Source organism: Pelecanus crispus, chromosome 23, assembly GCF_030463565.1.
Source record: "Pelecanus crispus isolate bPelCri1 chromosome 23, bPelCri1.pri, whole genome shotgun sequence".
Classification (NCBI taxonomy): domain Eukaryota; kingdom Metazoa; phylum Chordata; class Aves; order Pelecaniformes; family Pelecanidae; genus Pelecanus; species Pelecanus crispus.
Window position 1 is genome coordinate 68,427 of NC_134665.1, and position 15,843 is coordinate 84,269.

Consider the following 15,843-nt stretch of genomic DNA (forward strand, 5'->3'; position numbering starts at 1 on the left):
GGAGGGCAGAGAGCAGTGGCTTGAAGAATGGCAGCCTCAAAGGGCGTGCAAGGTGCGGGAGCTTCCTGCTGCCACCCTGGCTTGTGGGGATAGAGCTGAGGCACCCAGCCGAGTGCAGCCTGGTCCCTAGGATGGCAGGGCAGGCTCTGCCTGAAAGTGGAAGAGCTGCTCTCAGGGCCCTTGAGGCGTAGCATGGCTTCATGGGCACCAGAGCTGGGCCCCAAACCAACTGGCTCAAGGCTGCTTTGGATTTTGGAATGGACCTGAAGGTGGTGCCCAGTATCTGCTCAGAGCAGACAGAAGGTGGCCTTAGAGCAGACAGCTTGTCTCCTGTGGATACTCTGCTGTTGCAGCCCCAGATTTTGCAGGTGGTTAAGGGGGATGGATGTGAGAGGTGGCCACGCTGGACAGCAAATTGAAGGAGGAGTTGGGGTCTTTTTGGGGAGAGGAATCTGGCAGGGACAGCAGTACCCAGGAAACCCCATCAGTAATGGCATGGAAGTCCAAGAAGACCTAGCTAACAGCACCTGAAACACCACATCTGTTCCCAGGTGTGGCAAACGTGGGAGGAAGGGGGAAAAATAAGCAGGGGTAGGTGCCTTGTTTGGGAGGGGGCATGGGCGCAGAAAGGCAGGAGCCAAGGAAGCTGAGGGGGATGTACAAGCATGGAAAGTGGAGAGGAGTGGGGATCAAGGATCCAGCTGCTGCTTGGTTTGCTGGTTTGACTGAGCCCTGCACCTAATCCCCACAGCCCGTCCGACCTTCTTTTGGAGGGCGATTCCAAATCCTTTTGTGCGTGGCCCCACTCTGTGTACCCGGTGCGGGGGTGGGTGCAGAGGCCTGGCTGCTGCAGTGGCAGAAGGGAGCACAGGGCATGGGGACCCAGCAGCTGGAAACACCGAGTGTCCAGGGCCAGGTACTGCTGGAGCGCTGTGTGTGTGCAATTCGCGAGTGAACTTGAAGCTGGACGAGCTGGCGAGCAAAGAGGAGAGACCCTTTCAGTCATGTGGATGGCATGTGGCTGCAGCCCGGGTACACGGGGTCATATGTTGTTATTATTATTAATACTACTACGACTATTTTACTTAATTTATTTCAATTATTAAACTGTTCATATCTCAACGCACGAGTCTTCTCACTTTTAACCTTCCGAATCTCTCCCCATCCCACCGGGCATGGGGAGTGAGCGAGCGGCTGTGTGGTGATTAGTTGCTGCCCAGGGTTAAACCACCACACTCTGTGAGCTGCTCCCTTAGAGCCTGCAGTCACCTGCACGTGTCTGGGGCCACCTCCTGAAGCCCAAATGTCGCCAGGTGTTTGTGCCTGAACAGCTCCCTCCTGGCCTCCATCTCCATTATCGCCATGGGAGCTGAGACAAGGAGCTCCCATGCAGGTGCCCATGTTGTGCCCACCTGAAGTGAGGCAGGAGGAATCCCCCCTCCTGTGGGTTTGTGGCAGGCATGGGAGGGAGCTGAGAGCCCTTGCAGCCCCAGGACTCCAGGCCCAGGATGAGATGGCTCCATTGACTCTGCTGAACCCGTCCCTCAGCAGGGCTAAAGGAGATCCCTGCCTGTCACTGCCTGGGTGTCCTGTCTAAGGTGGAGACAAGGAAAAGTGATTACAGGTCATAAATCGGACTCAGGTGAGAGAAATTACACTGCTGGAAGTAAGAGTCTCTCCCCAGCTGCAGGAGGGAGCATCAGTGATGGCTTCAGGCTGTGTCACAGCAGGTTCCCCTGCAGCCCCAGGGACAACACAAGGCAGCCCAGAGGGGCAGAGCAAGGGCTGCCTTGGGCTGGTGCTGTGCTGCTGAGCTGGGCCGGGCTCCTGGGACGCAGGCAGCTCCTGGCAAGCGGGCAGCGCTGCAGAGAGACAGCTCTGCCCAGGAGCAGCTCCTGTGCCAAGCGCAGCAGGGCTGAGGGCAGTGCCTGCAGGCAGGGAGGGGAGAGGAGGGAGGCAGACAGGGGTTAAAGGCAGTGTGGGGTGGGAGGGTGCTGAGAGCTCACTGCGGGAGAGATCTTCACAGCCCTTGACACAGTAAGTCTGTGACTGCAGGGCTATGCAGCTGCATTTCCTTGAGGGGTCTCCTAAAGCTGGCACATGCCACAGATGACAGGATCTGTAAGTACAACTCTGAGAGTTTCTCTGTTGTAGAGAAGAACATGCTCCAGAGCAGGGCTGCCCTACTGCACCATGAGAGACTGGGACAAGGCATGACGGCTGCCTTCTCCAAGGGATGGCTGCAGGGGTGTGAGGGTGGGTGTGCAGCCAGGGGTGCCCAGGGCTGTCCTTGTGAGCAGGGTCCCTGCACCCCAGGGTGCTGTGTGCCGGGGCAGGGACTCTGCCGCCTGCCAGGGTCAGCTCTCAGCCTGCCCAGGGAACTCCCCACGGTTGTGCAAGGAGAAGCTGTGGGTGGACAGAGTGACCCCAGCAAGGCAGGGTCCTTCTGCTGGTGAGAGGGTGCTGCGTGGGTCAGGGCTGCTCAGAGCTTCAGCCTCATCTCCAGAGTATTTCCAATAGGAGGTTTCAAGGGGAAGATCAAGACAAGGATTACTATAAAGAGAAGGAATTTCCCTGTGCCTTCAATTCCCTTCTCTTGGGGAACAGCAGGTGAGAAATGATAAAGGAGTTCTTAATATTGACAGATCACTGAGACTGCTGAACTGTAACTCTGAGTGATCAGCAGGTTTTCCAGGAGTCTCCCAATGAGTTTTCAGCCACTCCTCTGCCCGTGGACAGAAACAGGATCACCTTTGATGGACCCATCAGGCTTAATCTGACCTGTGATTTTTTCTACCTGCAAACCGGACCATGCGCCCAGCCAGTGCCCTGCAAACATGCCGGTTTCTGGAGGGCTAAGGAGAGGGCACAGAGGTTGGGATGGGGTCTGTGAGTGCTGGCAGGGAAAGACATGGCACAGGGAAACAGCTCCCATGAGGAAAATCTCCTGGCAGCAGGGATATCATCAGGGAATGAGAGGAAACAAAAACCACAAATGTTGTGAGAGGGAGAGTTCAGAAACCTCCGTCTCATCCCCTGCCATGCAGAGCCCTTCCCCTGAGCAAGCCCCCTTGCCTCCTCTCCCAGCCAGCAAAGCCTCTGCCCCAAGGGCTGGGGGCTCCAAGGCGCGAACCAGCTCCTCTGCAGCCAGAGCTCCAGCAGAGCCGTGCTGCAGCTCTCCAGCCCCGCGCCCAGGGCCCTCTGCAGAGCACAGGGGCTGAGAGCAGCTGCCCGGCAATGCTGGTGCCTGGGAGGTGGCGGGCACAGCTGGGGAAGGGCAACGCTGGCCTGAGGGCCCGCCTGCCTCTGCCCTGGCCTCTCTCACCCACACCCGCACTCCAGCTCTGCTTCTCGCTCCACTTGTCCCTGTTAGTGCTGGGGTTATTTCCTTCTTGCTGTCAGGCTCCCTGGGCAGATGGAGTTTCAGCTGCAGAGTCACACACTGGTCTTGTGGGTCCCCCCATGCCCGTGTGTCCATGGGAACAAGTGTCCCAGCTTTCCTCTAAGCTGTGGGGCAGTGGGCAATGCAGTCAGTGCATGGAGGCAATGAGCTCAATCTCCCTTACTCAAATGCCATCACTAAGACACTTGGCTATCTCCTTGAGGTGTCCTTCCAAGCTGTGAGCTTCCCTCCAGCATGCAAACCTGTCCCATAGCATCTTTGTGTTATCTGAAACTGCAAGGGAGAAGCACAGAGATGCTAAGACAGAAAAAATGCTGTTGGGTTTGTGCAATGAGCCATGCGTGTCCTTGGCTAGAAGTGGGGTGCTGAGACCTTGAGAAAGGCTGAGACATTTAGTGGTCTGTGGAAGATCCATCTGCTCTCAGCAGTGCCTGGTGGCTTTTCAGGGTAACATGGGAGTGTGATCAGCCTCCATCTCAGAAAGCTGCAAGCCCGGAGAAACTGGGACCCAGACAGAGAGACAGAGCAGCTGCCCTCACTCTGCACGGAGCCACAGGCAATCCTCTTGCCTCACAGAACTCGCTCTGTTCTCCCTTTGTGCAGCAGAAATGCTGGGGGTTTCTGACATCCAAGAATACTCCCCAGGGTGGCAGGGGAGGGGGAGCTGTAGAAAACCTAAACCTTTCAAGTCGCCTTCTGTCTTCCTGGGTCCTTAGCCCTGGGAGTGCAGATGCTGACAGGCCCTTCTGCGTTAGCAGTGGTTCCATCTGACACAGTTGAACACCAGGACTGGTCCCTGTCCCTGCCCACTGCTGCAGAGCAGGGCTGACTTCTCAAGAGCCCGTGGGCAGATGCCCTGCTCCTCATGGCACACACGGCCAGCACCAACCAGGGCTCCAGGCACATTGCTCAGGGAAGGGCTGCTAGAAAAACAAAAGGCTGGGTGTGTGTTTCAAGGGGAGGTCGTATGGGAAATTGCTTTGATTTTGCTCAGAGAAGTCTCTACTACCTTGTCACTGTCTTCTTCTCCAATGACAGTCACTGACTCCCAGAGGCAGCAGATGTCCAACGACAGCTCCATCACTGAGTTCCTCCTCCTGGCATTTGCAGACAGGCGGCAGCTGCAGCTCCTGCACTTCTGGCTCTTCCTGGGCATCTACCTGGCTGCCCTCCTGGCCAACGGCCTCATCGTCACCGCCATAGCCTGTGACCACCACCTCCACACCCCCATGTACGTCTTCCTCCTCAACCTCGCCCTCCTCAACCTGGGATCCATCTCCACCATTGTCCCCAAGTCCATGGCCAATTCCCTGTGGGACACCAGGGCCATCTCCTACTCAGGATGTGCTGCACAGGTCTTTTTCTTTCTCTTCTTGGTTGGAGCAGAGGTTTCTCTTCTAACCATCATGGCCTAAGACCGCTACGTTGCCATCTGCAAACCCCTGCACTACGGGACCCTGCTGGGCAGCAGAGCTTGTGTGCACATGGCAGCAGCTGCCTGGGGCACTGGGTTTCTCTATGCTTTGCTGCACACGGCCAATACATTCTCACTACCCCGACGCCACGGCAATGCTGTGGGCCAGTTCTTCTGTGAAATCCCCCACATCCTCAAGCTCTCCTGCTCACACTCCTACCTCAGGAAAGTTGGCCTTATTGTGGTTAGTGACTGCTTAGGATTGGGATGTTTTGTTTTCATTGTGGTGTCCTATGTGCAGATCTTCAGGGCCGTGCTGAGGATGCCCTCTGAGCAGGGACGCCACAAAGCCTTCTCCACGTGCCTCCCTCACCTGGCTGTGGTCTCCCTGTTTCTCTGTACTGGCAGTTTTGCCTACCTGAAGCCCCCCTCCCTCTCCTCCCCAACCCTGGACCTGGTGCTGGCAGTTCTGTACTCGGTGGTGCCTCCAGCAGTGAACCCCCTCCTCTACAGCATGAGGAACCAGGAGCTCAAGGAGGCCTTTAAGAAAGTGATTTCATGGATGATATTCAACACTATAAATTTTCCATTGCTGTTCACAAATGATTCTCAGGGTGTAGCATTGCAGGCCTGTCTTTTGCGGGGAGGGGCTGGTGGTGTAGCATTTCTGTTATCATTATCTGTATGGTTCTGAGTGTTTATTAAGTTTCTACATAAATGTTGGCATTTCTCTTATTCTTACTGAGGAATGAACCTGCTCTGTCTCACCTGGACCTGATAGAAAAGTGTGTGTTTCTGGGGCAGAGCAGACACTCTCCTAGCATCTCTGTAAGAAAATCAGATCTCCCACTGTGGGCCTGGCCTTTGGGTCTGCCCCCACTCAGAGATATCACCCACTTGGTAGTTCCAACCCTGGGTCTCTCCAGATCCTGGTGGCCTCCTCTTCCTCCTCACTAGCCCCACTTGACCAGCAAAGCAGGTACGCCCACACACACACACACACACACTAGTGACAGCAGGAAACGTAAAAGTGAGACAACTCACGGATTGAAACAAAGATATTTTAATAGGTAAAGCAAAAGCTGTGCACACAAGTAAAGCAAAATGAGGAATTCATTCACTGCCTCCCACCAGCAGGCAGGTATTTAGACATTTAAAGGAAAGCAGGGCTTCATCACTCATAACAGTTACTTGGGAAGACAAATGCCATCACTCCAAACACCCCCGCTTCCTCCTTCTTCCCCCAGCACCTATTGCTGAGCACGATGTCCTGTGGTCTGCAATGCCCCTCTGGTCACTTGCAGTCACCTGTCCCAGATGGGTCCCCTCCCAACTTCTTGTGCACCCCCAGCCAAATCGCTGGCAGGGCAGTGTGAGGAGCAGAAAAGGCCTTGGCGCTGTGCAAGCGCTGCTCAGCAATAACAAAAACATCCCTGTTATCAACACTGTTCTCAGCACAAATCCAAAACACAGCCCCATACAAACTGCTATGAAGATAACTCTACCCCAGCTGAAACCAGTACCATAAGCAGGACAGAGCACGGTGATCAGGCACAGGGTTTGGCCATGCCAGCACTGCCCAGCCCCTCCCCACGGGCACCTGGCCCCTTCAATCCCCCTCCTGACCCCTCTTCCACGGGCTGCTGCTTCCACCTTGCACCTCCATCCCTCCCTTTCTCTGCCCCGCTCTCCTCCCCAGTTCATTGACACCCTCAGATGATACTTTTTCCTCAACAGTCTCAGCTTTTCTCCATTTGTACCCAAATTTGACAGTTTGGGGCCTGCCTCAGCACGGGGCCAATTGGGTTGTTTGCAAAGAAGGGACTTCAAAATCCACCTCCCAGCTACCAGGCCTCTCCTTGCATCGTCCTCTTCTGGCAACAGCAGGAACCTCCCAGCCAACCTCCCACAACCCTTCCCCTTTCCCTGCCTCTCCTCTCCCTTCCCCAGCGCTCTCCTTTCTGCTGGGCAGGCACCAACGTGCTCCCCCACGGGCACTGCAGAGCCCTGCTGGCACAGCTCGAGTGGTGGCAGGGCAGCCATGGACGCCAAGGGCTCCTCAGGAGGGCAGGTGGGCGCGTGAGGAGGTGGAGGTGAGCTCTGTGCAAAGGGGAGGCTGGCGTGCACAGAGCCTTGCCTTGGAGGAAGCCTCATGGTCCCAGCTCCTCAGGGACATGGCAGCTTCAGCCACTGCACAGTCTGCTGGGAGGGCAGCAGGGCTGGGCACAAGCAAGCCAGGAGATTCCTGGAGGGAGTGGAAGACAACATTTTGACACAGGCACTCGATGATGAGCTCACCAGGGCTGGTCTCAGTTACTGACAGCTGGATCTGTCTGGGGGTGTGAAGGATGAGGGCAGCCATGGCTGCAGTGACCATGAGGTGGTGGAGAAGGAGGACAAGTAGCAGAATGACAGTGGCGGAGTGCAGGAGAGCTGATTGCAGTTAGCTGAGGATGTGCTTGGCCTGTCCTGGAGGACACAGGGGCTGTGAGTCCCTCCTGGATCTTAGAATAGAATCATAGAATCATAGAATCGTCTAGGTTGGAAAAGACCTTTAAGATCATCCAGTCCAACCATTAACCTACACTACCAAGCCCACCTAAACCAATCAAGGGTAGACTAGACTAAACCATATCCCGAAGTGCCACATCTACCCGTTTTTTGAACACTTCCAGGGATGGTGACTCCACCACCTCTCTGGGCAGCCTGTTCCAATGCTTGACCACCCTTTCCGTAAAGAAATTTTTCCTAATTTCCAGCCTAAACCTCCCCTGGCGCAGCTTGAGCCCATTTCCTCTCGTCCTATCGCTAGCTACTTGGGAGAAGAGACCAACACCCACCTCACTACTACCTCCTTTCAGGTAGTTGTAGAGGGTGATAAGGTCTCCTCTCAGCCTCCTCTTCTCCAGGCTAAACAACCCCAGTTCCCTCAGCCGCTCCTCATAAGACTTGTTCTCCAGACCCTTCACCAGCCTTGTTGCCCGTCTCTGAACACACTCCAGCACCTCAATGTCTTTCTTGTACTGAGGGGCCCAAAACGGGACACAGTATTCCAGGTGCGGCCTCACCAGCGCCGAGTACAGGGGCACAATCACCTCCCTGCTCCCGCTGGCCACAGCATTCCTGATACAAGCCAGGATGCTGTTGGCCTTCTTGGCCACCTGGGCACACTGCTGGCTCATGTTCAGCCGGCTATCAACCAACACCCCCAGATCCTTTTCGGCCAGGCAGCTTTCCAGCCACTCTTCCCCAAGCCTGTAGCGTTGCATGGGGTTGTTGTGACTGAAGTGCAGGACCCGGCACTTGGCCTTGTTGAACCTCATACAGTTGGCCACGGCCCATCAATCCAGCCTGTCCAGGTCCCTCTGCAGGGCCATCCTACCCTCCAGCAGATCGACACTCCCACCCAATTTGGTGTCGTCTGCAAACTTACTGAGGGCACACTCGATCCCCTCATCCAGATCATTGATAAAGATATTGAACAAGGCTGGCCCTAAAACAGAGCCCTGGGGAACACCGCTCGTGACCGGCTGCCAACTGGACTTAACACCATTTACCACAACTCTCTGGGCTCGGCCACCCAACCAGTTCTTTACCCAGCGAAGAGTATGCCTGTCCAAGCCGTGAGCTGCCAGCTTCCCGAGGAGGATATTATGTGAGATGATGTCAAAAGCTTTGCTAAAGTCCAGGTAGATGACATCCACAGCCTTTCCATCATCTACCAGGCGGGTCACCAGGTCATAGAAGGAGATCAGGTTGGTCAAGCAGGACCTGCCTTTTGTGAACCCATGCTGGCTGGGTCTGATCCCCTGGTTGACCTGTACTTGCCTGTGGAGTTCGCTCAAGATGAACCTCTCCATAATCTTCCCCGGCACCGAGGTCAGGCTGACAGGCCTGTAGTTCCCTGGGTCCTCCTTCCGGCCCTTCTTGTAGATGGGCGTCACATTGGCAAGCCTCCAGTCATCAGGGACCTCCCCTGTTAACCAGGACTGCTGATAGATGATGGAGAGTGGCTTGGCGAGCTCCTCCGCCAGCTCCCTCAGTACTCTCGGGTGGATCCCATCCGGCCCCATAGACTTGTGAGCGTCCAGGTGGCGTAGCAGGTCATTAACTGCTTCCTCCTGGACTATGTGGGCTCCATTCTGGTCCCCATCCCTATCCTCTACCTCAGGGGCCTGTGTACCCTGGGGATGACCGGTCTGGCTGTTAAACACAGAGGCAAAGAAGGCGTTAAGTACTTCAGCCTTTTCCTTGTCCTCGGTGACAATGTTCCCCCCCACATCCAGCAAAGAATGGAGATCCTCCTTGGCTCTCCTTTTATTGCTGATGTACTTATAAAAGCATTTTTTATTGTCTTTTACAGCACTGGCCAGATTGAGTTCTAGCTGGGCTTTTGCTTTTCTAATTTCCTCCCTGCAGGACCTAACAAGATCCCTGTACACCTCCTGAGTTGCCCGCCCCTTCTTCCAAAGGCGGTAGACTCTCCTTTTTTCCCTGAGTCCCCGCAAAAGCTCCCTATTCAGCCAGGCCGGTCGATTTCCCCGCCGGTTGGTCTTACGACACACGGGGACAGCCCGCTCCTGCGCCCTTAAGACTTCCTTCTTGAAGAGGGCCCAGCCTTCCTGGACCCCTTTGCCTTTCAGGACTGCCTCCCAAGGGACTTTCCCAACCAGGGTCCTGAAGAGGCCAAAGTCTGCCCTCCGGAAGTCCACGGTAATAGTTTTGCTGCCCCTCCGCTTAGCATCACCCAAAATTGAGAACTTTATCATGTCATGGTCGCTAAGCCCGAGACGGCCTCCGACCTCGATATTTCCCACAAGCCCTTCTCTGTTGGTAAACAGCAGGTCAAGCGGGGCACCTCCCCTGGTAGGCTCGCTTACCAGCTGCATTAGAAAGTTATCCTCCACACACTCTAGGAACTTCCAAGACTGCTGCCTCTCTGCTGTGTGGTATTTCCAGCAGATGTCCGGCAAGTTGAAGTCCCCCACAAGAACAAGGGCTAGCGATTGCGGGACTTCTGCCAGCCGTTTATAGAATGCCTCATCTACCTCTACATCCTGGTTGGGTGGTCTGTAGCAGACTCCCAACAGGACATCCGCCTTTCCGGCCTTCCCCCTCATCCTTACCCATAAGCATTCCACCTTGTCATCACCACTGTCAAGCTCTATGCAGTCGAAACACTCCCTAACATACAGAGCCACCCCACCACCTCTCCTTCCCTGCCTATCCCTTCTGAAGAGCTTATAGCCCTCCAGTGCAGCACTCCAGTCATGAGAGTCGTCCCACCATGTTTCCGTGATGGCGACTATGTCATAGCCATCCTGCTGCACAAGGGCCTCCAGCTCCTCCTGTTTGTTGCCCATGCTATGTGCATTGGTGTAGATGCACTTAAGCTGGGCTATCGATTTCGCCCCCAACGTTGTCGTGCTGCCCCTGGGCTCCTCATTAGCGGGCCCGTGTATATCCCCTTCCCCCTTCAAACCTAGTTTAAAGCCTTCTCAATGAGTCCCGCCAACTCATGGGTGAGAATCCTTTTCCCCCTTGGAGACAGCCGATCTCCATCAGCCGCCAGCAGGCCCGGTGCCGTGTAGACCTCCCCATGATCAAAAAACCCAAAATTCCACCGATGGCACCAGCCTCTGAGCCACCAGTTAATCAGGGGAGTTTTCCCATTCCTTTCAGCATTCCTTGCTGCCACTGACGGGACTGAGGAAAACACTACCTGCGCTCCCGATCCTGCGACCAATCGCCCCAGTGCCCTGAAGTCCCTCTTCATTGCCTTAGGACTTCTCTCTGTAATCTCATCACTACCCACCTGTATAACCAGCAACGGGTAATAATCGGAGGGCCTCACGAGGTCGGGGAGTTTCCTCATAATGTCCCTAACCCGGGCCCCAGGGAGGCAGCAGACTTCCCTGTGGGATGGGTCCGGGCGGCAGATCTTCAGGGACAATGTCCTCAAAGCCCATGAAGAAGGCAGTCAGATGTGCAGGGAGTCGAGCAGGGCCTGGCAAGAGGTCAGCGTGGATGAAGAGGGACCCCCACGACTTAGGAGGTGACCTTGCAGAAGGAAGGTCCGGGAGGCTGGAGGGGGAAGAGGCTGCCCAGGAGGCAGATGGACCCCTGGCCTGTGGGTGCAGGGATGGAGCCAGCAAAGGCCAAGCTCAGCGGTGGCTGGAAATGGCCGTGCATGGGGAGGGCACCCAGAGGGGCTTCTCTGAGTGTGTTGTGAGCACAAGGCAGGCAGCTGAGGGAACCCTGCTCCCCATGCCCAGTGGGGCAGGGGACGGAGCGACAAAGCCACAGAAATAACAGTAATTCCTCAGAGCAAAGATTGTCCCTTGAGAGTGCTGCTAGGAAATGTAGTTTGCTGAGTAACTGGACACACCTATACATTTTTCTATACATTCAGATTTTTCCATATGCTCACATAGAAAGACAGATAGCACAGATTTGATGAGAAGAGTGCAAATTTGGCCATCCAAGAAGACAGCGTTTCACTGAAGCTTTGTACCCTGCTATCCTGCATCAGGCAAGAGTGGTCAACACCTCATCCTATTTCCACCTGTCCTAACTAAACTGACCATGTCTGTAGTCCCCTTGCCAGCAGCCCATCTGCACAGAAACACTTGCAGTTGGTCCTTAGACTTACTTTCCCCTTACCCTTTGATCATTCAGACACCTCTCAACAATCCCATAGCAGCCTTGAGCTCCATGGAGTCAAAAGCTTGCCTATCTTTCAGTAGTCTGTCTAATTCCGTCTTTAGACAGCTCTTTAGTTGTCTTTATTTTACCACTTCCCTTCTGTCTCAAACATTTGTGGCATGATTATGCCTTATGAAGGAAGGTGAACCTCATTGGTGGCAGCTTGTAATTGGCATACTGTTGAGGAGTGTGTTTGATTGCAATGGTGAATCTTAGCAGTCTTAATTTGCTTGTTCAAAAATGAGAGCAATCCCCCTTTGCCTTTATGCAGCCAGGGCTCAAAGGCAAGCAGGTGGGAGCTGGCACAAAGGAGCTGTACCATCCAGCTGCAGAGTGCAGAGGAGAAGTCTGATGTAAGGACAAGGGATGCAAGTGCCAGATGGGTGATGAGAGCCATGACGGGCTTGGGGAGGTGAGGAGCAAGGGTGTCCATGCTGTGTCAGAGCTTATGAGACAGCTTCTCCTACCAGCCCTGACCTCCTTAGGAGAGACCCTGGGTCAATAGCACCCCAAGAAGGCTGCTATCCTCTCTTCTCTAAACTGAAACTTAACAAACTACACCCTTTAAAAAGAAATTCATTTTTATTAGAAGTTCTTTGAAATCTTTCTCCACAAGTGCACTAGGAAACCTCTCTAATGAACTGTACAAGAGTAGAAGACAATTACAGGAAGAGACACAGCTTGTTAGGGCTTGCTTGGTGTTAATGAGTGCTATGGTGTATTCGATCCTGAGTCCTTGATGCTCAGGTACTGAGAGGAGATTGCACAAACCTCTCCAAGGCTCAATGTCAAAAGCAAAACCCAAAGTACCTTGAAGCATTAATGAGTCCCACTGAGGACCATTACTGACAAAGATTCCCAAGGGACTCGTTAGAGCAGAGAACTGGAGGCTGTGATTGCAGGGAGGCAAAGGTAATGTGCAGGCAGCTCAGCTGCTGAGAAAGCCCTGGCTTTGTTTGATGAAGCAGAAAGGCCAAGGCCTGACCCCCAGCCCCACGGAAGGCAGATCCTGTCCTTCACACCTTGCTCTGGGCCCTTCCTGGGGCACTGGGCTGTGGGGGGTGTGATGCTGAGTGAAGGCCAACGGTGTGACAGCTCCCAGGCTTCCTGGGGGTGTGCAAGGAGGCCATGAGGCCCCCCCAGTGCCTTAGCACAACATGTCTGCTCATGGGCCTTGGTGGCAGAGATGATTGCCGTACCCAGGGGCACAAAGGCTTGGGTTCTCTTGGTGACTTCCAGCCTTGCCAGCGCTCTTTGCCATCTCTAACACAGGTTGTCCTGCGCTGTGCCACAGCTGCTTCTTTTTCCCTGCAGGCTGTAGGCACCCACCTCGCTTCCCCACCTTGCTCTCACCCTGGCATTTCCATGCATTCACTGACGTCTGTCCACCCTCACTCTCTGTTCCTTGAAACACGGAGAGATGGACTGATGTCATACTCCTTCTGGAGGACTTCATGTCCCACAGCACTACCCTCTGAGTGACATTTCTTCCTCCTCATGTCCATTCTCCACCTTCCCAGCTGCACTGTGTGGCAGTGTCTCTCTCTCCTGCTCTTTCCAACCTCCAAGGAAAGCTGCAGCATCTGTGAAACAACCCTTCAAGCAGGCATCCCAACCCATCAGCCTTCTTGTGGCCTTTCACCTCACCACACAGAAGGAACTTCACCATCATCTTCCAAAGCTGCCGCCCTTTCAGCTTCTTGGCTAGACTTGAGCAAGCTGCGTGCCTGCTGCTGTCCCATCATGTCCTCAGGCAGAAGAGACATGACAACCAAAAGAGAAGCCCCCTTCCTGCAGTGAGCCTCAGTCCTTGGGCAGAAGGCATCTCCCAGTCAATGTGCCAACCAGGTGCCTTCTGCTGGCCTGTCAGAGACGCTGGCAGATGTGCGCTTCAAAGCACAGATCCCAGCCGTGAGTCAAGGGCTGACCTATCAGCTGTTTCAGAATGAAGTCCCTTTCCCAGACACAGTCCTGCTGTTGGCCTGTCACCTCCAGAGGCAGAAGTGACCTCACAGCCCCCTTCACAGCCATTGGCTGGATTACGAGCTCCTGAGACACAAGTGACCACATGGTACTGTATCCAGCCATCACCCTCCTTGTGGCTGACTACGTGAGCAGACAACAGTAAGCTTGTTTCACCAAATTGATCTCATAGATTTCCTCCCAATGGTTTGAGTGGAGAAATGTTCCTCAGAGGAACTGCTGTATTTCTGTTGGTGCATTTTATATCTCTACTTCTGACTCTCTCTGGACTGCCATCAGAAAGCTCTCCAAGGGAAAGATTCATTGAATCATAGAATAACTCAGGTTGGAAGAGACCGCTGAACATCACCTTGTCCAGCTGTGCTGCTCAAGGCAGGCTTAAGCAGATGAGATCTCCCAAGGACTCTGCCCTGATTCGCATCACCCACAAAGGAGCTGAAAAGGCTGCATCACATTATGCAGGGAGTTAATAAAGACACTCAAGAGTGTTGGCGCAAGTGCTTGCACTGAGGGATGCCACTAGGAAGTGGCCACCAGGAGGACTCTACCACTGGTGACAGTGGGGCTTGAGGCACCAGTCCAACTCCCACCCATTACATCACGTATTTCTTCTGTCCGGACATCACCAATCTGGATATAAAGAGGCTGTGGGAAACCTTGGCAACACCCTTGCTAAGGTCCAGGTACAAAACACCCCCTGCTTTCCCCTACCCATCCAGGTTCGGCAATCCCTTTCTTGTCCTACAAGGACCTGGAAATGCCTGCAGGAGTACTTTGCCCATCACCTTCCGAGGGACTGAGCTGAGGGTGACCAGCCTCTAATTCTTGCAATGCTCCTTCTTGCACTTCTGGAAGAAAGGTTTGATGTCTGCCTTTTGCAAGGAGCCCAGCACCTCTCTGATTGCTCTGACACATTGGAGGGCACAATGCAGAAAGGGTGACGTGAGCAGACAGCAGCATTTGCCATGAGCCTGTCCCAGGCGAGTGAGATGAATCTCACTGGCACAGTGGGGTTTCTTCCTGGAGTCACACCCAGGAAGGGCAGGGCCCCCTGAGGTGTCCCCATCGGAGCTGGCCTCCTGCACTCCTCACACACACAGGGCTGCGCAGAGGCACGAGTCCTGCCCTTGCACACGCGCAGGCCCTGCACTGCAGCAGGCATCATGACCCTCTGGCCTCCTGCTGCCACTGCCAGAGGCTGGGAGGCACCTCAGCCCTGCGGTGGGTCGCCCTGCTCTGCACCCATCTGAGATGCCCCACGGCAGGAGGAATGGACACAGGCACCTCGGGTCAAGGGAGCACATCCCAGTGCTGCATTCAGGTGGTTTCCCCGGGGATGTTACTCTCCAGGTGCAGTGACCTGGAGGCACTGTCTGTCCCACTGGCCTTCATGGCACCTCTGGCAATAGCTGATGCCATTTGTGCTCACTCGGGTTCATCTCTCCACACGCACACCATGGGCATGCTTAAGTCTCCTCTGGACAATGCAAACATGGACTTTTGAACTCGTTGTTTGGTGTGCCTGTGTGGAGGGACAAACAAGGTCTCTGCTGCAGTGAGAGGCCAGTGCTGGGAAGGGTGGTTGCAAGGGGCTGCTCTGTGACCATTGCCCTGGGGCACCTTGCCCGCGGTGTCCAGCAAACAAGGACACAGAGCAGACCCTGCTCTGCTGGTCCTTCAAGGCGATCCCTGGAGGCCTGGCTGTGCAAGGGACACTGCTGTGTGCCCCCGTCCTGCACACTCACACACTTGAGCTCTTCACTGGTGTTGCCCTCAACACAGCACTTGCTTGAGTGTCTCCTTGAGAGCAACTCTGAAAGCAGAGCTAAGGCTTCAGGCACTGCCCTGAGGAGATCACCTTTCTTTATGGAAACGCTGGTATGGAGGCCAGCTCTGTCACAGAAGTGCCCATGGCCTGTCCCTGCCTGCGGTCACAGCACTACCATGCAGCACGCCTGTGACCAAGCTGCCAGAGCACTCAGGCCTTACAGCAACGCAAGGGATCAGAACCAGAGTGTGCGAGTGGAAAGAGAAGAGCCCTGGAAGAGCAAGGGCTGGTGCTCCCTGGCAGTGCTGCCATGCTGGCACTCCTTTCCCCTCCACCGGTGCACACAGGAACTGTTCCTGCAGCTCCAAATATGCCTTGGAGGAAGGAACCCAGGACAAGAAAATTCACTGAAGTGCACTTTATTGTGTTTAAAGGCCTTGGAGGAAGGAACAGAAGACAAAAAAAGGTGACTGAAGTGTGCTCTACTGCACTGAAACATACAGACAGAGCAGGGCTCCTCATTTACACAGCCACTCAGTCAGAAAAAGAAAGACAGAGAGTGATTTAGAA

The 15,843-nt window shown here is 54.6% G+C and overlaps 1 pseudogene; it reads left to right on the forward strand.

Moving 5' to 3' along the window:
* The first annotated feature begins 4,370 nt into the window (after positions 1–4,370).
* Positions 4,371–15,009, forward strand: LOC142595793 (olfactory receptor 14C36-like; annotated as a pseudogene).
* Positions 15,010–15,843: the final 834 nt, after the last annotated feature.